Below are 23,495 nucleotides of genomic sequence, written 5' to 3' on the forward strand. Positions count from 1 at the left end.
GGATTTGGAGCTATGTTTTGGTGCAAATAATTTTTAAGTAAGCTAGCCAAACAGGGGTTGGCAGAATTGATGATGATTTTATTATCTCTTTAAAATCCTCATTTCTCTAATTAACTGAGAGTCCTGTCTGAATGACAAAGACAAAACCACTGATGCCCAGCTGAGTGACACCATAACTACGCAGCCCTTTCAAAGGTCATTTGAGGCTCTGAGGACTGTCAGGGATCCTGGAACAGAACAGCCTATATGGAAGGTCTGGCACTTTCAAACGTTTGCATTTGCTTCATTGCACTTTTATACAAATCCTTTCCCACATAAAATAAGGCAAGAAAAAAAATTCATAGCTAGGATTAAATATACCTGACAGTTACTCGCTTTACAGCCTTTAAACGTTCCTTTAAACTACACCCTCTTTGCAGACATTAGCATCTGTAACAGATTATTTATCTATAACTTCATAGATAATAAAGTGTCCCTATTAATCTGGCATCATAAATATACAGATACACATCATATATGTATATACTTCCTAATACTTGCAAGTTTTGCAATTGACTTTGCTAAAAAGGTGTATTTATATACAATTATATTCCTCCTAAATAATTCTATTTTCTGTACATCACATATTTTGCAGCCATACCCTGCATAATTTTAACTTGCATCATAAAATTCATCCTAACAAGAAATCACAAACAGAACTTCTGTTGCTCTGGAAAATTTTAAGTACCATATAAATATCTTTCTTCAAAATTGTACTAAAATGTGTCCTATGCTACAAAGACCTGTCAGCAGAACTTCAGCTGAGGAAACTAAAGAGGGTTGAGAATTATGGAAGTACCAATACAAACTTCACCACCATATCATCACCCAAAACAGTGTAATACCTCAGAGACACAATTCTCTCACCCAGATCTTAAAGTACAAGTTCAGCACTCATGGCTCTGGAGAGAGGTTAGGTGGAACTGAACGCCCAGTGAAGAACATTTTGCTGCAGCCTGCTCCATCCCCATTGACCTCTGCCCATGAAAGCTCACAAGGTAATCTGCAGCTAACTTTGTACTAACTACACTTTCCATGATGAACCTGTTTTCTGATGCTTATCATCTGTCAAATGTAAACAGTTTTGGATTCCATTTTATCTACTGAGTGTGGCACTCAAGGTGACTCAGCCACAGGCATAATGTGAAGTGCATGAACAGCACAAGCCTGGGTGAGAGAATCCTACAGGAACACTCACTCCACAAACCATAGGTCCTGGTGAGCAAGGAGGGGTGATTCCCATCAGGTTATCTCATAAAAGGGTTCTGCCACCTTTTTGTGGCAGTTATTCCAGCTGAGATCCATGGATAATCTCTGCGGGTCACTCCAGGTGCTGGACCCAGGGCAGATGGCTGTGGTGGGATTAGATTCAGGCAGCTCCTCACAACCCTATCTTGCCTGACCACAAACTCTCCCAAGCCTGTGGCTCTGAAGAGGCTTTATCAAGGACCTGTGTACCTCAGACTTCAGCATCAATGTGCTCAGTTGGTACATGCATAAATCTTCTACTGGTATGACCCAAGTCTGCCCCTACAGAAATGAGATTAAAACAGCTCAATGCTGCATTGTGCTTCATCCCTCCATCTGCCACTGAGTTCCTGTATAAAGCTTCCCATATTGCTTGTACAGCAACTGTATGTATCACTCCTACAAGTGGCAAATCATGCTAATTACATTTTCAGCTGATCATTAATTGTATGGTCTACTCTTCTAACCACCCAACTTGAGGTGTGCAGGTCTGAGTCACACTGACTATTCACAGCTGTAACTACCTATAACAGAAGCCTTGGTCTAAGTATATATGGTGAAGTAAAATCTCAGATTTCTTGAATTTGGTAAACTGGTGTTAATCTCATTTCCATTCTGTAAAATGTGATTTGCAGGGGAATAGTTGTAGGAGGGTCCTCTGCCTGGACTCCTCTCTGAGAAGGAGTTTGGAAAGCAAAGGGGTCCCTTCTGCACCCCATGACTCAGAGAGAAGGCTTCTCTAATAAACTTTGTCTGAAGCTCCCATTCTGCCCATGGCAAATTCCCATTCGGCCCACAACAACAGAAAAATCTAAGATTCTGCAGTGACAGGATTTTATAACTGATACAAAATATTTAATTTCCAATCAGGCCAACAGATTTATTAACCTGCCTTTCTCAATGGGAACTGTTTTGAATTCCACAAGGCACTAACTGTCCCCTTGGGAGGACAGAATGGCCACACAGGGCTTAACCTGTGCCCCATTTGAGTGGTCAAGCAAGAGAATCACGACACAGATGTATTGGATTTATTAGAAGATATGTAATTCAACCAAAAATCTGGTACCTGTATTAAAAGTCATAATAAATTATGACTGTGAGGAGTTGGAGATCTTCAGAAAACATTATATTTCATTTATGTATTTTCCAACTCTTTTGAATTTTTACTGACTCAAAGGGAATTCAGTGTCTTGCCTTACTTTGACAGAAAGGGTTGTTAGGATGTGGTCACTTCCTACAGTGACCACATTTCATTCAACTCTTTATTACTATTAAATAGTAATAATAAATATTCCTCTTACTTCTGTGCTCAGTACAAGATTTGAATGCAGAGCAATAAATAATACATGGAACCACATACTGAATTACATGGATTAGCAGAAAAAATAGTTTTTAAAAAACCCTTATTTAGATAGTCACATGTATCAATGGTACAGAATGAGAAACACAACCTATGTTAGAAACATATACCCCGTGTCACGGAAAGCCTAATCAAAATTCATACAGACAAAAGAGTCAATTTTTTAATCCATTAACTCTGACATATCTGATTTTGCCATCTTACCATTTTTAAAATATTTATACAATGCATTTGACAGTCAAACATGCTTTCTAAGCCATGAAACAAAATTTGCTAGTTTGACCTGACCTAGATAGCCTAGTAAGTTTATTTTGTGATCACTTCCACTACTGCTCATGCAAATAATCACGGGCATAGTTAGAAGAAATTATACTTGGAAATGCTGTGTTAGACAGCAAAATGTTATTTCAGGACTGAGTTTTCTGAAAATCCGTTTCTCTGGCAGCTGTGACAGGGAACCACACTGACATCATCTGCATTAGCAATTTACATTCCTTGCAACATGCTTCCCCCCACACAAACCCTAGCAACTGCATGATCACCGTGATACACCACGCCCTCCACACACCAAATTGTAAGTTTAGGTCTGATGCCAGAAGGCAGCAAATCAGAGTATCTGTGCTGGTAATTCTGCTCCTATTTCAACCAAACTGAGGGCCTAACAGAAATGCCCAAACTTGGAGCAGCAGTGGAGTCAACACCATAAGCTCTCCCTGAAGAGGATAATGGAAATGGATAGAGACATCCATCGAGCAAAGTGTCCTGTCTGAGAGATGATATTCCTGTAAAGGGTCCACCCAAATTCCTCACTTAGGCAAGGGGCCTACATGCCAAATACTCTCTCCCCCTTTAGCATATGAAGACTGGCTCCAACCAGCATGAAAAAACCACTATGAAAACATTATACAAGTTGCACTAGAAATAGTTAAGATGTGATCATATATGTGCTGATGAGCTGCATAAGCTTTTTCATTTTTTAACAGACAATACATATGAAATTCCATGTGATAAAATGTCAGTCAGTAAGGTGGCATTAAGATCCAAAAATACATTTATTAACCTGCTGGGCAAAATAAAACAAATAAGCAAGGTATCTTTAAGTCAAAGCGGTAGAAAACCAGGAGGCTCAGAGACAAATCCAGCTAACCAAAATCTCAGTACTGGAAAGATTTATGACATGAACTGTGAGATAAGCAGGATAGTCCTTGAAGCATTAAGTTTTGTAGGACTCTTGCATAGGAACAGCCACATATAAAAGGCAAAAAGCTGGAAATCAGCTCTGTAGCAATTCAGGACTTCTGCAGAGGTCCTTAGCTTTCACACAACTATGTTACAGATGTAACACAGCTCTGCTCTCCGAAGTAGTCCAGGTTTCCTACTTGCATTTTTTTCTTCATGTTAGCTCCCCTACAGCCTTTTCTGCTGATCCTGGACAATCAACATTGATTGAACAAGTTTTGAAGGCTAAAACTAGGAACCCCTCCAGGCATTAGGAACAAAACCAGTCCCTTTTGCTTTAGAGGGTCTGCAAAGGAACATCTGGGAGCCTGAGCTATAAACCAGGTCCCGGGATTTGGGGCAGACGAGGGACAGCTGAGTGGGACAGCCTGGCTGGGGTGCCCAGAGGCTGCAAATAACCAGCTGGTGACCAATTAAATCAGGAAGACATAAAAGGTGTTAGCCAGCATTATGCCATGTAGGTAGTCACAGAAAGATGGTGATCAGATGTGTATGTGAAAAGGATTAAGAGGCTGAGTCAAGGCAGGGAAATTAATTTCCCTTAGCATATGAAGAAACTGCTGATTCCTTCTGTAGCCAAAGCAGCTGCAAAAGATCCAGCTCCTTCTTGAATGCCCCATCACAGCAGGCACACACCTCCACTTACATTTCCCTTACAGGCACGTGGGTGCTTTTGCAAGCACACAGCATTTCTCAGTAACAGATGCCTTTTTTACCATTTCAGCTACTCTGGAAAATGTGTGTACATTTTTTGTACGTCCATTTTCTGGTTTTGTATCCCAATTCTGCCCAGCACGTTTCTCCAAGCAGCGTGACGTGGGGCATTGTTAGTTTCTCATTCACGTTAGCATTTGGCTTCCTTTATTTCTGCAGGTTGCAGCCAGGAAACTGGAAAATGGGCCACAGGAAACCTGGCCTCCTACATCTGTCCCAGTTTGTAATAGCAGCTCTGGTTTTATTTTTCTAAGTGTCTCAGGTTCATTTTAACCCTTGAGAGGACTGCTGCAATACCATGTGCAAGAATGTGACTGTTTTGCCATTATTTTTTAACCACCATTTCTCAATAATAGAAATGGAGATTTTTTATTACTTAACTAAATTAATTTTAAAGTCCATTAACACTTAGAAAAGAAACAGTTACAAATTAATTTAAAAAAAAAAAAAACTTTTGCTGGAAATTGGCAAAAGAATTCCATATATAAATTCCATGCTATATAAAATACCAAGAGTACAAACAGACAAAATACAGAACAAGGTAGTGTCTATATACACCCTAAACACAGTTCTAAAGTGAATGTCAATATGAAAAGTTTAAGAGCTTATAAATCCTCTAGGACATTTTTTCTATTTTTCATTTTTTCTATTTTTCATTTTTTCTATTTTTCATTTTTTATTAAAAATTGAAGTACATGTTTTTCTTCTAATTACAGAAGCAGGAGTGTCGGTCAACAAAAGAAACTTTCCTAAAATAATTTAAAAACTAGTCAGCCATAACATTTTTCACTGAAAATTCATCTGTATAACTATGACTATATCATGAGAGGTTAAAGACAATTGCCAAATCTGCCCAAATGTTTACTCAGAACTATTTGAAAGAAAAAGCTGAGTCAGTCCTAACACTTTATTTCTCAACAGAGATGTTTCAAGGGTGATAAATAGGATGTGGTTGGTGAGGAGTTAGTGATTCTGCCAGAAAAGAGAAAAAACAAATATTCATTGTTTACTCAGAAAGCTTTCATATATTCATCAAAGGAGATTTTACTGCTAATTTAATTGGGCTTGAAAAAATAAGCTCTGAACTAAGTGTGTAAATATACCTGGTTTCATTTGAGGCAGAACTTTCTCTATTAAAGGTAATAAATCTAACTAGTGGTGCAATCCATACCCAGGACACTTTAGGGAACCAACTGTGTGTATGATACAGAATGCTGGTAATTTTTCCACATCCAGCAACCAGGACATTTCCTGTCAGAGCATCCTCCAAGTCCTTCCATTGTGTTGAAACTGCAAAAAGTTTCTAAATCAGGACTTCCTCCTATTATATTTTAGAGGCGTCTTTCTGGGAAATGCAGATTCAAGCGAAAAAAAAAAAAAAAAAAAAAAAGGAATTCCTGCAGCACCACCCAGTGGAAACATTAGAGAAAGCCACAGGGGTGCCCCAGCGCACAAGTTCCAATTTACTGCAAAACTACAGTAATATTGCCACACAAACACAGACTGGTTTAAGGATGTACCAAAAAAACACAGAGGCTTTTGCAGGACGATCTACTCAACAGAGTCATACAAGGTATGACTACTCTGCTACTCCGGCGTAACAGTCATCTTTTTATTTTAAATTGTAATTAAAAAGATTATTTACAGTAAAAATTTACAAGGTCTCCTTCTCAAGCAATGATACCCACTCTTATGGCCCAGCACGTTTAAAAAAAATAAACAGACTCCTGTGGTTAAAAGCAACACAAAAGAGACAGCAGCAAAATCTCGCAAAATATTAAGGGATAACATCAAGTTCCACCACAGAGAAGAAAGTACTCACACCTCACACATATGTCCAGTAATGCTTCAAGTAGGTACATTTGGTAATACAGTGTTTGCAGTTTTTAATTTTTTTACCTAAGTCAAAGAAAAGCGGAGGCAAATGTCCAAAGGAAGAAAGTTCTGCACTCTCCAAACTAATAAAACAAAGGACTGGTTGCCTGCCAAACAGAGGTGTGATGACACCGCCTCTACAACACCAGTGTTTGCACATTTTCTGTAAGGATGCAGTTCAAGAAACAGCTTTAATCCCACTGGAGTAAAAGCCCTTAGCAGGAGGAAACATGGCTAGTTGCTTCCCTGTGAAGGCTTAAAAAATAACCTGCTCAATTATTTCTAAAGCTAGCCATAAACAAAACTACATAAATCTGTAATGGCTCCAACCCTTCACCTTGGGACAGACATAAAATGAGTGCAGACTCCTCACACTGCTTTCTGTCTGCTCATGTGGTGCACATCTGTGGCAGGCTGGCAGCATGCTACACTGCAATCTGAGGGACTCCTGCTTTCAAAACCAGTCCTGTATGTTTATTTTTCCCATATGACTTCCTCTTATATTTTTGTCGGCATCAGTAGGACACAGATCATGATTACTTGACTGTCCTATATAAAATTTCTGATGTTTCCAGAGCTGAAGAAGCAGAGGTTCCAACCTCCAGGAACAGCAGCTATTCTGAAAGTTTACTTAATATATCAAGAGATGATTACTCCCAAATGTAAACGCTTTATCTGTACTCCCTTCTTTAAACGAAGTACTAAAATTTTCAATTTTGCAACAACAGACCAAATTCTTTGTAATTATTCAGTGGCTCTAATATGTTAAATTGTGTACTATTACTATCTGCTGTCTCAAATGCTGCTTTAATACATTTCATATTCAGATGTTTAAACTAATCTTCCCCTTGCCACTGATTTTTCCTAGACTAAAACTCAGATAAAAAAGCAGGTCTTTTTCATGCTGTGAGCAGAGAGGAAACTGGCCAAAAGGACAGGCAACAGCGGTTGGAGTTCTGTTAAGGAAAACCAAGGTGGCTGGCAATTTTCATGAACCCTGAAGTACAGCAAGATCATTGCAGCATAGACTGGTAGTCAGACTTGCCTTACCATGCAAACTGGATTTTCAGAATTTGCTGACTTAGCAGAATGAGCCATTGAACTATTAAATAACATTCAGGCTTACCTGCATATTGTCATGTTGCAAGGCGAGTCAGTTATAGCATTATACCAAAAATGGTGTAAAGAATTCAGCAGATGGTAACCTACAAATATGGAATCATTTTACTTGGACAGTCTCTTCCCAAAACATTAGATCTATAGCAGTAGGTTTTGGAGCACAAGCCAATGTAAGTTCCTTAGCCATAAAAAAATGAGCAACGAGTCACAGCACTAGTCAAGGCCTGTACTTTTATTATCTCATAGTAAAAACATAAATTAATAACTATTCTTACACATAAAAATCTCAAAGATCTGCTATTCTTCTCAGTGCTAATCAAAGTTCTGTGTGTTTATCATGCACTAAGCTAAACCAAAACCCAACTAAAATATTTTAATCTCCTGACATTATTCACTTGCCTACTACACCAACAAGGAAGGACCTACATGTTTCACCTAACTTCATTCATTAAACACTGGGATACCCCACAGAATGCATCGTGGAATACATGAGATCTCAGCCAGGAGAAGAGCTGTTTGTCACTGCCCTGTACTGTCTCCTGTGTGCTTAAACTAATTCTCACAGCTGCTGCAAACTATGAATGAGAGAGAAATGAGACACTATTCCAATGATTACAGCAAACTTTGCTGTATGCAGAGTGCTCAGATTGCACATGTTTAGAAGTGCCATCAATGCACCAAGTGGTTTGTCAATGTCTCTGCTGCTCAGGATACATAACAGCCACTATTTTGACTTATATCCTGTCCTATTGAATCCTGTGTCCTATTGAATTCTGTATAAAATTACACATTTAAATAAAATGCAAAGACTCTATTCCTTCTTCTCAACTTGGATGAGACTGCACAGTCAGCATTATTGTGCCCTGCTCCCAGGGAATCCAACTGCTCTGTTCTGTAAGGGTTTTTATCACTGAAGTGGCAGTCCTGAAGGAGTGAGTGCTGCAGTCATACTTTCTGTGCCAGCCCTATTGCACATTCACAGTTTGCTGAACTGACCACACACGCCACTTGCTCTGAGTCTGCTCTGAGTCACCAGACTTCACAGAAGTCTATATCCAGAATCCAAACCCACATTCCCATCTCAGCTATGTTAGTGTAGCATGGAAGAAATTCTCTGAAGGTAGTCAACTTTCTCCAGATTTAACTAACTGAGCTGCAAAAGGAATTTGTTCTTATTTTCTAAATGCTTTTTAAAGATTGTTTCTTCACATGAATTACTGTTAATTGCTGGGAAGAGATAATAGTGGTACTTCAGTCTATAAATTTTTTTGTTTATGCTGTATTGTGACTTGATACAGCAAAGGCCACTCAACACTACCACAACATAAACATTTAAAAACAACAACACACATTAGCTTCCTTCTCAAAAAGCCTAAACTGAAACACATCTGATCATTTTTCATTAAAAAAAAACAACAACTAAAAGGAGAAATATACAGAGACATAGTAAAGAGGTGCTGTCACCACATTAGAGGCAAATGGATGTGAAATAGAAATCTGTTTTCCAGATGAACTATCAGCTGTGTTGCAAAATAAGGATGGGAAACTTATAGGAGGACACTTGATTGAAAACATTTAGATCCTTTAGATGAAGGCTATAGTCCAAGTCTACCCTTTTGTGTACAACTGCAAAAGCATCTTTTACATAAACATTTTTGCTCGTTCACTAATATTTTCAGAAAAAGAGCCATCGTGTAAAACAGTATTAATGGGACTTTGGACTTAATACTTAGGTTAGAGCCTAGAAAACTTTTACCAATTTTGCATGACTGGTAATATTAATAAAAAATTATGTATTATTCATTACATAATTTAATAACAATGAAAAATAAAAGACAATGTGTAAGACATGAGTTTTCTCCTTATGCTATTTCAAATGATCTTCATGTTAGGAGCCACAAGATAAGAAAATTGTATACTTTAAAGCTCAAAAAACTAAGACAGTATTGCTTGCACAAGAGCCAAAACACATTAACATGTAGTAAACATGGTATTTGCAAAGATCATCCAAGTTACATTCTGAATCTTCAAATACTGGGTAGTAAATGGGAAAGCAGAGACACAGACATGACTGGAGTGACTCTCTGAAATAGGTCTGGGGGAAGCCATGGAATGGGCAGTATCACTCACACAGTACATCCTGACACTGCAAAATTTAGAGCTATGGAGGACTAGGAGGACCCTTCACAGAGCAAGAAAGAGCCACTGCAGTGCCTTAGTTACATTTAACATGCACCTAGTCTCAGTGCATTAACAGAAGTGCTGGCACACTCAAAAGTAAATTCATGCCTAAGCACTTTAAAAGATCAAAACAAAGTAAGTTTGTGGCTTCCTACAGAGACTCTTGTCCTGAAGATCCTGAGCTGTATCTAACTGCTCAGATGTGGACAGATCACATGCTGTAGTCTTCAAAAACCTTTCTTTACATAGTTGATTGATATTTATCTCAAAAGTCCATAGGTGTCCTGTCTGTAACTGCCATCATACACTTGAACGGTTTTCAACACTCGGCCCATGCATGTGGGGTCAGTGGACCTTTCTCCTGACAGTGAGGCAGAAACACTGCAGCACCACCACTGTGGGCACAACTGCTCAGAAACAACTATGGATCCACAGATACAAGAAGGACAAGCCTCAGTGCTGTAGACAATCACAGCAATGCCACTTGAGCAAGCAGCCGAAAATCAGACATGGTGTTGAGAACTCCCTAACAGTAAAAAAATCCCCTATCATTTTCAGCTGAGCTGTACCTGCCTAGGGCATGGTAAAATTGGCCTCCTATATTCTTAGCTGCCATATAACTTTAAAATCTTACTTAAATATTTAGTTGTCTGGTATAATATGAGATACTACCCAGGAATCACACCTATCAAGCAGATCGACAGCTCCAGGGTACATTCTGGTAGTGCAAAAAAACTTTTACCACAGTATTCATAAAAAAATTAAAATGCAGAACTGACTATACAGTTAGTAACTGGCATTGAATTAGCTGCCAAGTAGTGTCTTTGTGATATTTTTGTACCCATGCTCATTGTCAGGTGTTTTCTTTAGTTCTTGCTTTTGGAAAAGCTGAAAGTGTCCTTCAAAGAGCTTTTAAATTAAAATCCACTCTTAACAACAAACCCGTAAGAACCTGAAATGTGATACAATTGCTGGCACATAAAATCACAGTGTGTTAAAGAAAGTTTTAAGGACAAAGATGAATTTATTTTTCTGAAGTGCACAGCTGAGAGGCACTTTGTGCTTCATCTGCTTTATTTCCATCCATGCAGCCTTGTATTTTGTGGTGCAGTGAGATGGACTTCCTGTGCCTACACCTTGACATTCTCCTCAAAATCATGACTAAATCTTTAATCATTCATTCTTCAACATGAGAACGAATGTATTTGGTCTTTCAAGAGCTCTCAACAGCCTCCAGAATCCTCGTTGATTCATTTAACAAGCCACGGATGAAGTAAACATCTGTCTAATGATTCAAGATATTGAGATTCCCCATTGTGGGAAACGCCGAGGAGAACGCTGGGGTGAATCAATCCAAGGATACAAGGCGACGTCCACAGGCCCATCAGGGCCAGCCTGTGGCAGGAGCCTCTGGGTGTGGTCAGCGAGCACAGACAGCAGCTCCAAACCAACAGTGCTCTTTGAAACTGGCCCAGGATAACTGTCCTATAATCAGAGCCACAGCTCCAAAATGGATTCCAGCAGCAGCACCCAGGCGTGCCGTGCACGGAAGCCATCTCCACCAGAAGAAAGCCACGGACTGATAAATCACCTCATTGTACAAAGGAGCTCAACCTGACATATCTTTATAGGAAGTACTAGCTCATTTATCAGTTCTTTATTATCTTAGATTATTTAGCATTATGGCAGAGAACCACTCAGAGAGATAATGGTAACTACATGAACTTACAAATTTTAAATTATGTCACCAACTCACTAGTTAAAATCCTTTTTAATAAATACATGCATCACAAGTAACTATGTGTTGGTGCTCCCACCCTTATCCTGCTCTCCCTTATCTTTAGTAGCCAAATGTCTGTTTATTTTGATACCTATTTCTGTCTTCTGAAGCAACATGTTGTGATGTGATTGCTTTCCCAAGGCTAAGATTTGTACTTTCTGTACAGCTCAAGGACCTCCATGTCTGTGTTGCACATAGCTACCTTCCTACATGCAAATATATGAGCCTCAGAGCAAGCAACAAGCTCTGTGCATCTTGACTTTCATTCTGTGCTCTTTCAGAACCAGTTTTTGACCAATATTTGTGTTCACTTGACCAATAATAGCCGCCCCTAAGAATAACTCTGTCATGAATACCTCCATCCCAAGAAGAGCACTACATGAAGGAGGCAAAGTTTACATAATTGAATTTTATGCACAGCAAATGGGAAATACTTCAGTCTTTGGAGTGATATACTTGATTTCTTCCTATGGCTTAAGTTTAATGAAATAACATTAAGTAGCAGGAGCAAAGAACAACTGTGAATCAGTAAGCACTGAGAACCATTAATGAATACAACAAAATACACTTTTGTTTCTACATATGGAAGTGTCCATGTGTGTGGTGTCATAAACAGTTACAAGGAAGGCTGAAGCTGAGTTTCTCCCCTGAGACTGAGTTGCTTATTTCAGCTGTTGCATCTAGGTGGAGTCAGTGATATCAGAAAGGATATAAGACAGTGGATTTTTCTTTTTAGGAACAACTCACAGACCTGATTAGGAAAAATCAAGCTGTAAGCAATGATTGTAACACTGAGCAGACAATATATACTCCTAACACATTTTTAGACAGGTGAAGAATAAAATTATATTTACAATAAAAGCACCTTTAATACTTTTTTTATTATTTGAGTGAAAACTATCATGCATGACATGATATCTGGATATTTTTTTTCTATTCCATTCAGAACTGTTGTATTTTTAACACATCTATAGATTACTTCTCATTCAGCCTTTCAAATTCACAGAACACAAAACACGAAGTACACTACTACTACATCTGTTTTCCTGAGGACATCAAAATGTTTTACACGTATCTCGAACAAACACAACACACAAAACAAATATAGTGTGGATAAACTACATATATATATGTATGTAAGTATGTAGGAATGTGTGTGCTTCATCTACTCTGATTCAGTAGACAGCACATGAAATTCCAGCAATATTTAACACAATAAGTGAGCAATTTATTGTCTGTATTTCTGAGAGAGATAGTGAGAGCCAGGAAACACTCCTCAGTAAGTTTTGGTGCTGAACACCACACTAACTGCTCCATAACATATTCAACAGGTTTTTGAACACTATGTTCAGTATTGCACTTCTTTCTCTAAAACTGAGAATTTTACAAAAGAAATAAACCTCCAAAACTGAAAAATAATCCCTTGCTTCCTGATGGCTGCATTTGATTGAGACAGAGATTAGGCATTGTCTGGTTTGTACACTATTCTAAAAATTCTTCACTGCCTTGCGAGAAAATCAAGAGACATCTGTGTCTGGAGATTGTGTCACTAATCCACTAATAAAAGTCCTCTGTGAAATGATGTTAATGAAGAACTTTTCTGTGCCACTTGGACATAGGAAGTGCAAGAAACACTGCAGATCCTCTGAGGTAAACACATGATATACTGCAAGCACTATTTTTTTGCATAATATTTGCAAATTAGTTTAATGCTATCACATGATAATTCAAGTAAGTAGCTTGGTGTTACGTCCTAATGCATACAATTTTATTCTCATTTATTGACATTTCCTTCAGCTAAAATCCACTTGCAAGCAAGAATCCATTTTCTTTGTTTGCTCAGACTTTTTTTTCCCGCAAAAAGTTATTGCTTCTAATTTAAAGATTGCTGGGGCATGGCAAAAATCTTTGTAATTCTGAACATAGACTTCTTTCATGACCATTATGAAAGCAAATCATCATAAAGTAATTACACAAACCACTAAATCAAAACTGGTATGTATAAAATCACTTCAAAACTACATACGAAAAGCACCACCCCAGGAAAGCTATGTGGGTAAATATATTTTTCAAATATGGCCATCACCTCAGTATCTTGGCTCAACATTTTTTAACTTTGCAATTACATGCAATTGTCAGACATGCACAGAACATGTTTATCACAACAGAGACATCTTGCTACCCCATTTATATGCTTCACCCGATGGAAATATTTATGCATAAATTAATCTGAAATAATTGAAAAGTCTGTATGAGCAAAATACGAGATGAATCACGACTTTCGGCTTGAAATGAAATGCAACGATTGACTTTTGGAGTCCTCATGACCTAAAAGATGCTACATTATATAAAATTGTCATAGCACTACACTCCTAAGTAAATAAAGATGTAACTTGTCTCCCTTTCAACTGCAACGTTAGAAAGGCTGACAGAGCTTCACAAAACCCTCCTGTGTTAGGGAACGGAAACTCCTAATGAGATTAGTTGGTGTGTGTGCAGACATTACTTAGCCATGACTAAATGGGCTCTCTTCCTGCAGCCAGTGGAAAATTCAGGGAACTTTTTCCCCCTGCAGCATCAGAGTCCCTCTAACCTTCAGCAAAGCCAGATCCAACAACAACTCTCCACTTTCTCTCCCTTTCTCCCTCTCTCTCTTTTTTTTTTTTTTTCCCTTCCCTTACAAACATTTTTTGTGTTTTTCTTTTTTTCAATTGGTGGTGGAAACTATCCACGTCGGCCAAAGGGGTCGGGGGGCAGGGGGTGGCTAAGAAAAGAAGGTGGGGGGAGGTCCGGGGAAAAGGCAGAAGACTACAAAGGAAACTGTAAAAAGGAGCAAATACATAAACCTGAGAGGGAGAAAACCACAGAGTTTCTTTGTGAGCTGCAGTGACTCATTTTCAAGATGTTGTCTGCTGCCAGTTTCAAACCGGAAGCGCATGGCAATTAGTCTTGCTGTTTCCAGACAAGCCAGAAACTCTCCCGACACTTTTTTTTTTTTCCCCCTTTTTTTAAAGCCCCTTCTGCAGTTTCTGCAGGAGCCTTCCCTTCCCTCCCCCCGCGCCCTCCGCGGCCCCGCTCGGCCTCGCAGCGCCTCCGGAGACCCCGCGGCGCCCCCGCCGCCCTGACAGGCACCGGACGGCCCCCGAACGCCGTAGCCGGGATAACGCTGGGAGGAGGCGGCCCCCGGCACCGCCAGCCGGCACCGCACCGCGGGGAGCGAGACACGCAACGCCCCGGCACCGCCGAGGGGCTGCGGGCGGAACGGGGTCCCGGGGCTCCCCGCGACCCCCGGCGCCTCCTTCCCGACCCTGCCGCTCCTCACCCTCCGGCATCTGCCCCCGACACAAACACACACGGCCCGTGCCCTCACCTGCACCCGCAGCTCCCGGGGGGCAGCGGGGCCCCCGGGGAAACCCTCCACCGGGGCGGGGGCCCCTGCGGCGGCGGGAGCTCCCTCGGGCATCCCGGCCCCCGACTGCCGGCCCCCGCCTCGTTACCGCCGCGCTGCCCGGGCCCGACCCGGGGCAGGACCCCTGGGCTCCCCGGCCCCGTGCGGGGCTCCGAGCCCCCTCCCGCGGTGTCCGGCAGCCTCACCTCCCTCCCGCGGGCTGTCCCCGCTGCTGCCACCCCACCAGCGGCCTCCCCTTCTCCTGCCCGCAGCCCCCGAAACTTTGCGGGAGCCGGGGCGGGCGCAGCAGCACTTGTACCTACCCAGCGGATGGGGGACTTTTCCGCTCTCTCCTGGTAGTCTAGAGGGAGCTGAGTAAAATTCCCTGATTCTTCATGCTGACAGTCTTCTGCAGGCTCTCTGTTGCTCTAGTAATGAGATCCTGATTTTGTTTTCCCTTTTTCCTTTTTTCCCCCCCTCGGGCCGGTGTGTGTGTGTGTGTGTGTGTGTGCGAGCGCTGCCCGTGAGAGGGAGCGAGCAGGAAGCCGGGGCAGGCAGACAGCGGCCCGGCTCACTTCCTCTCCCGCACTATTCCCCGGGCGGTTTGCAGTCTGTGTAAACAGCCTTTTCCTCCCCGCGCCCCTCGCTCTGGCCGCCGATGTGCAGCATGGCTGTAACACAAGACACACGCATAGTACAGCGGGCAGCGCCGACTCCGCCGGCTCGCCGGGAGCTCCGCGACTCCCCCGACCGCCACCCCTTCCTGTGCTACACCCCCAGGGAGGAGCTTCCCGCCGGCCGCCCCAGCTGCTTGGGCCAAAATGCACCCGCGTTTCCCCGGGGAGATGCTTGTGAACCCCTTGGCCATCCCGGAGGATGGTGACGGCTTTGGCCCGGGAGAGACGGCCGCCTTGGTGCCACCGTGCTGGGGCTGAGGTCACCGTGGAGGGGAGCGCTGGGCACCTGTGCTGGGGTCACTGCGGGCTCAGGGGCTGGTGGGATGCAGTAGCTCGCTGGACACTCGCTGGCCACCCTCCCAAGCTGAACCTCGCAGGGACAGAAAAGTACAGAAGCCGTGCAACATGGTACAGCAACTTAAGTCGAGGGAAATGACATGTTAAAAATCAAGGAGCACTCAAATCATAGCATCACGGAATAACTGTTTTATTTGGTTTGGAAGGGACCATTGACAGTTGTCCTGTCCAATTCCCTAGCAACGAGCAGGGACATAATCAGCTTGATCAGGTTGTTCAGAGCTACTGCTTCAACCTGACCTTGAATGTTTCCAGGAATGGAGCACCTCCACATCTCTGGAAAACCTGTGCCAGTGCCTTACCACTGTTATTGTAAAAAACATCTTCTTTATATCCAGTCTGAACCTATGCTCTTTTAGTTTAAAATTATTTCCCCTTTTCCTATTGCAAATCATCAAACACAAGCTGGATCTTGCAGCTCCACATCACATCTCAAGAGTCAGATCTATGGCAGCTGATTGAGGTTTAGGTTTTTACCTTCAAGCTGTAGACCTCAGATATAAACTATTGGGTTGGATTTATTAAATGGGACACATTTCCAGTATTGGGAGTTTACATAAATTTTGTGTGTTCTTGTGTCTCATATATCAGCATTTATAACTTTATTTGGAAATTTTCAGGGTGAGTGACATTATCTTTTGTCTGCCTAGAACATCAGTGATGTTCAAGGCAAAATACTTCAAAACCAATACTGCTATTTCTTTTAATAGTAATGAGGTTTATCACTCCAGCACTGTAACTTCTATTCAGACTGTTTTTGATGAGCACTGACATAGAAGCTGTGATTATTTTTTATCACTCTATTGGTTTGTTGCTTGCAATGTCATTGGGAACACAAGTATGTTTGGATGGAGTTAAAGAAACTGTCACAGCAGCAACATCAGTCAATAGCATCTGAACAGAGGTATAGGATCAAATTCAGTCTCTTGAGGAAGTCCATCAGGTTTCTTCCTTCTTGTCTTCTAACATGCCATAGAGGAGCAAGAATAGCTGGGTACCAGCACACCAAATAATGGAACTTTGTTAGTTTTCTTAAATCATTCCTTTTTGGAAGTCATTCTGAATTTCAGAATAGAGATACAAGGTCTGATAAAGCCTCATTTTGTGTTTTCTAAATAAAGAAGCATTGAAATCTTTAATTTTGGATAGTATATTTCCTAGATTAAATGTACAGTGGATAAAGTCCTTGCTGCTAGCACTAGTTTAAGTTGTGAGGATTATTAGGGAACTACAGCTGAAGACACAGTTTTGCAAACAGGGCAGTCAGAGAAATTTGTATGGTATCAAAATGAAACGCTGGACTGACAGCTGGGAGTACCAGTATTCATCTTCTACATTTATCTTTTATTGTCTTTCTGACCAAGAGGTGAAGCAGATATACCACAGTTGCCTTGACCAGCTGTTGGTGTGGAGACCTGAGAGAACAAACTCTCAGAAACAGTACAAGTTCTTTTCTTCTACAAATAACACTATGTCTCTGAAATATGTTTAAAACCTTTTTTTCCTCCAATTTCCTATGCTGTATCTGTTTACAGCACCATTTTTTTATGTGTGTGTTTTTTTGCAACGCAAAACTTTTTTTAATCTAGTGAGGTAAGAAAACTAAATAAGGCTGCCGTGGTGGAGGTCAGATGACTACTGGATGAAGGCTTTTCATAATTACACTGCAAAATCTGGAGTAAAAAGTGCAGAACTCGTTTAACAGAATGAAGACACCAGGATGTGTTGGAAACACAAGCAATTCAGAAAGCTCTGCAGGAAGTGGAAGAAAATGGGAGCTTTTGGCCGGGGCTACTGGTCATAGCACTATGGATGTCATAGCAAAAGTATTTTTGGAAGCTACATCTATGTCTTGATAAAAACACTGTGCTTTACAGAATGATTGCTGAAACTCTCCTCTGCAATATCTGCCTGACTTGATTAATCTACACTTTGAGTTAACCTTAAGAATTATCTGATGCAAAAAATACAAGATGATGAATGAGGAAAACAGTATGTGTTTGTTGTGTAGGAGCTTTTTTCTTCTGTTTTTCAAAAAACTTGTCAGTTGACATAGTTATTAAAATGCTGGTTATATTTTTAGCAAAGTCACTAGTCAGCTTCTGTGCCTCATTTCACATCCATTCATCAGCACATGATATCATTACAACTGTTAACTGTGAAGCCTTAGTTCTGTCCTCAAGCTATGAAAATCTTTAGGGTTTAGCTTTGGAAATTGTTGTTCCTTGCTCAGATTTGGTCCAGACAACAGCTGTTGTACTCCCAAAGGACTAAGTTTAACTGAGACAGCTCCCTTCAACCAGTAAGGCAGGTTACTGCTGCTGAAAGTCCTAATCTGATGGGTTCAGGCAATCCTTGAACAAACATATGCACCCAGGATGTCTCTGTTTACCCAGAGACAGTGTGATTTGTAAGAGAGCCTGTATTTATAAACCACTCCTGCTGAAAAAATTGCCCCAAAGCATTCCTAAGAATAGTGACTATAATTCTGCCTCATTTTATTAGATTACATCAATTAAGAAACCAGGCTTTGTCTGTCTTTTCAGATTGTTTCTCCTGCATTTTTAAACTGTTCATAAATCTCATGTGCTGCTGTAATTAAACAATCTGAGAGAAGGAAACAAAAAAGTAAAGGTAGATTTGCTGTCCTCTAGATCTCTGTTTAAAGCTCTTCAGGCTGAGACTCATAAAGGGGTTGGCCTAGGTTTTAGTCTAATTTCACTCTGAGCCTTGAGTCCCTCCATAATAAAATTATTAAATTAAATTATATAATTGTAATGTCACTTTGTGGTATACAATTTTCCTTAAGTGTACATAGATGCTTATAATCACATGTAATTATCAAGAACAAAGTTGAAAGCAGTTAGAAATAATTGTTGTTTCATTTAATATTTTAAGTGCTAATATATTTAATGAATGTATACATTGTTTCATCTTCTCTATGATTTTTTTATTTCTTTCTAGATTACAGGCTCTGCAGTGAAGAGACTTCAGATTTGTGTCTGCCTTTAGGACAACAAACACAATAGTTCTGTGGGAAAAACACTCCTAACCATTCTCCTCTTTTATTTTCTAGCAATTCTAACTTGGATAACCACCTGACAGGTTACAGGAGGCTTTCCAGGGAATTTTGGAAACTGGGTAAATAAAAACAAATTGCCTGAGCTGAAATGACAGTCTAATTCATGTAAGACTCTTGGTTGCCATTCACAACATATTATTTAAATGTTTTGCAAATGTTTCATCAATACTGATGAATGTTGCTCTAGGAGGTTTGGCTTTTCTCTTTCACACTCGCCTGTAGCTGAACCAGCACAGGCTTTAGAGCCAACAACTTCATTATTGCAAAAAGCCCTGGGGGATCCACACTGCTCACAAAGTGGTCAGATCCTCAGTTTTATCTCATCTCACTGGCAGCTTCACTGGCAAGAAAAGTGCTGTGTGCAATACTGTAGCTCCAGCATATAACACTGACTCTAAATCCATGGAAACTCAAGGGACAAGGTTGCACAGTGTTTCCCACAAGCATTTCTTCCTGGGCTTTTTGCTGAGCTATCTAGAGTAAAATTGTGGGCTTTAGAAGAGGTGATGGCAGACATCAACCGAACTGTGCTTGTTCTTGAGAAACCTCTTGTTCAAAGTTGGTTCAGATTAGTGGGAAAAAATTTGCATGTTGCCATCAAAAGCTTCAAAACTTAATGTCACGTTTTCTGAAACAAAGAAATCCTGCAAGTTTTAACCTAAAATATTTCCTGTCAGAGTCAGGAGAAGGGCTAAGTGCTTCTTTACACTGTGAAACAAGTATACTGTACAGATGGTAGGACTTTGGCAGGGAAGCAGGAGCCTCTTCTGTCTTCCCAGGGACTTCTTTTTCCCTTAGGGAGCCTGGTCTAGTCCCTCGTGACTGTCTGTGAATGAGAGTTATTGTTAGGTTGCAGTTAGAAATCTGCCTTCAGTCCTAAGAGAATGATGTTTTAGAGACCCCAAGGTTTTCCTCTTCTCCCCTGTCCACCCCCGGAAGGCTGTGGTGCTTGATCAGGAAGGAGTGTTTGAGGGAAATGACTGCTTTTACACTCCTCTTCCTCTGGCACATGTTGCTTTCCTGAATGTTTTGCTTTCCCTGTGTGCTGAGGAAGAAAGCACATGACCCAACATGCTTCAAGTAAAAGCATCATTGCGTGTGCAATTTCATTAGGTTTGCCTTCTTAGTGAAAGGTTTATAAGGAATTACATCCTGTGTGCAGTGTAATTGCTTATGATTTTTTTGTCATTTAAGGAATGTGGTGTCACTCTGTATTGAAGGAGCCTAGATCATCTAATGAGCAACCCATGAAAACAAGGAAAGAGGATTCCATGAATCTCTGACTAACCATGAAGTCTAATCTAACTGCAAAGATTAACTATTTCAGGTTTCTCTTAAATCTTCCAATCTTTTCTACAGCAATTTCGTTTCCAAGCTAATTAATTAAAGGTCTGAGCTGGAACTATAGCTGCATTTTATTGGTCTCTTCCCCCCCTCCATTTCCCATATGTCTATTTTATCCTAATCTCTAAATATAAGGGATCCAAGGTAATTCTACTGACAAATATCACCATAGCGTCTGAACATAATTAAACTGCTTTTACTGCTCTCAAATGCTTTTGGTCAACTGGAGCACAACTCACTGCCACTTCTGGTCAGCTCACACTAATTCTAAAATTTTTAAATGGTGGATGAAATTGAACATATTTTACCTTCAACATGTGACCTTACAGTTTTATGTTTCCCACTATGACACACACTTTGGGACACAGGTCTACTTAAAAATTTCAGATAGGTGAAAATTACAACAATTAAACAATTTGTTTATCTTCTAATTACTGTGTATTTTATGATAATGTTCCAATTAATGTATTTTTGTATTTTATAGTTACAAAGTTAATTATGCATGTTCTTGGTGATGTGCATTTTCTAATATAATAACTGATGTTTTCTTAAAGCCCTTCCTGTTCTCATACTCCATAGCCATAATTATAAACCTCATATAAAAGACACTTTGGAAAAGCAAAGTCTTCAAAAATGTTCAGTTTTTAGAAGTCAAAACTAATCCTTTACCCAGTCATTGGTGCAGACCATAAAGTACACAGATTATGTGTTTCTTATGGGAAATGATGGCTATTAGCATAATTGTAGCTCCATTCTGCTTGCTAGAAAATCCTTTTTTTTAAGTCATGTTACACAAAAAAGTGTTTAAAATTTAATGTGTCTTAATACCTTTACTTTGCATGTTCATGTGCACTCCTTTTTCTTGAATGGTAATGGAGAAAGATTTTGGAAATTCAAGGCATGTAATTTATGACCCTGGTGTGAATGCTCCAAGGTGCCTGCTTCTCCCTACTGACCATGCGGGGATCCTGGAAAGTTTCTCTAGATAACTCAGCCACCCTAACTATGTGCTTAGGGTTAGAAGACATTGGTAAATCTTTGTTTCATATTCTGCCTTCTGTACAGCTGAAATGTGGAATCACTTTTCAGCTGCTAATGAGGAGATTTCATTTGCTATACATTTTAACTACAAGTACGAAAGGTTTTCAGTGTAGACAAACTCACATCTAAGTAATTTTAAAGTGACAGCATTTTGATCCTTCTGAAAACTCAGGTAATGTAGGTTTGCAATGCAAACTTGATCTTGTTCCTCAAAAAAATTCCCAGTTTATACATCTTTCATATACTCCCTTGCTCTGTAATAGACCATGACTACTGTCCTACCTGTACCTGAAACAGGCACACTGAAAAGCTGATACCCATTATCCCAGCTGGTACCCTATCATCACATGCTTGTGGTAGTTGCCGTTCTAAGAGAATTGAGGATGTGCAGCCAAATCTACAGTTGTATGAATATTGCCTTGGGTCTTTTGTGCTCCTGACTGGGCGCTGTCAAAAGATGCCACATTTATATGGTGAGCTCTTTTGATGCAAACCATAGACTCCTTCCTAGCCAGACTTAGCAAAAAGCCATAAACACAAGCCAAAGTCCATAATTACTAAACAAATTCTTAAGAGCTAACCATGTGCTCTGTGTTTTGCTTAACACAAAATGTATTCAAGCAACAACATGTTGAGGAATGCATTTATTGCAGGTGGCTCAGGGTGCAGCTGCAGTAGAGCTGTGGGTTGAGCTCTGGGTGGCTGGAGCCCCAGGGTGCATTACAAAGGGACCGGAGGCTCAGAGATGCAGCAGGAGCCGACGACCCTCAGGCTTCACGGTGCTTTGGCTGCGAGGGGATAAAGGCAAAGGGGCTCCTTTTTTGGGGTCCCTCCTCAGAGACGCCAGCTGGAGTTGGTGTTTTGTTAATTAGCTATTGCACCACGATTAAATTATTTTAAGGATCGTCTGAGACTCTGCTAAAGGAAATGTGGGGTCGAGCTGGTGTGTGCGTGTGGAGAGTGAGGCTGGGAAGGGGCTTCCGTCCCAGCTCAGGAGGTACAAGCATCACTGCCAGGGTGGCTCCTGGATGCTCAGACAGGGACATTCCTGTACATACAAGCCTGTGGGAACAGCTAACATGCATGTATCCCACCAATGGCACCATCCCACCATGGCTGCTGCAGGTGATAGGACAGGTCTTTGTGTAAACCCTCTCATACATATTTCAGCTGCCTGCAACGCTAGATTGAGGCACGCTCTTAAATTTTGCTGAAGCAAGATCTTCCATCCTGCTGGAGAAGGTGTTGAAGTTATGTTAGGTTTCTTTTGACTGTGATGGATTTCAGTCACGGGTCCATTGAGGAAGTGGTCTTCAGGGGGACTTAGGTTAAACACCCAGTTTCTTCAAACTTCTGCATAGATTGTAGAACTTGTTAGTCTGACACGAATTCTCCAACAATTCATGCCCATCTTAACTTGCTCATTCTGTTAAAAAGAGGATGCTGTCCCAAATAGATTATTGCATATGTTACTCTTATAAAGCTTTCACAATTCATCTTAAAAATTGCTTTGAGAAATTATCGCAATTAATATTATAAGAGAAATTGTAAAAAAGCTTGCACATACAAATGTGTAGTAAACTATGCTGTAATGTAACTGTCCTAAAACATTTTAAAAGAAGAAGGAAATGTTATAAAGTGTTGGTAAATTTTTTGGATACTCTTTATGTTTGAACTTTTCTGTTTTCCTGTAGTAACTTCCGTATCCTCTTCCTGTGTCCCTACAAAGTTTTGTACAATGCAGAACAAGAAATGCTACAGGGATTGTGCTCCACCTTTCTCCTTCCTGCTGGGATATCCTTTCTGTAGAGAAATGTAAAGTATGTAATATTCAAGTTAAAATGTTTTGTAATTCTTTATCTCAGTAATTTTCTGTAATCTACAACACATCAAGCTGAGTGGCAGCAGTGCACCGCTATTTTTATGTTTTTATGACATATTAATTTGTCAGCCAAAGGTAGCTAAAATCTATTACAAAGTTTCTTGTTTTCCAGAGTCTTATCAAGGGTTCATGTCTAAGCCAAACAAGACAAGGGTGGGTTGGGTTTTTC

The 23,495-nt window shown here is 40.5% G+C and overlaps 1 protein-coding gene across 1 annotated transcript in view; it reads right to left on the reverse strand.

The window, feature by feature from the left end:
• ELK3 (ETS transcription factor ELK3) overlaps window positions 1-15,599 on the reverse strand; it is a 34,653-nt gene extending 19,054 nt beyond the window's left edge. The window contains exon 1 of the mRNA XM_066550191.1: window positions 15,267-15,599. The gene's annotated coding sequence lies outside the window, so the exon portion shown is untranslated. The remainder of the gene's footprint in view (window positions 1-15,266) is intronic.
• Between the last annotated feature and the right edge of the window lie 7,896 nt (window positions 15,600-23,495).

The sequence above is a fragment of the Molothrus aeneus genome, chromosome 5 (genome assembly GCF_037042795.1).
Source record: "Molothrus aeneus isolate 106 chromosome 5, BPBGC_Maene_1.0, whole genome shotgun sequence".
NCBI lineage: Eukaryota > Metazoa > Chordata > Aves > Passeriformes > Icteridae > Molothrus > Molothrus aeneus.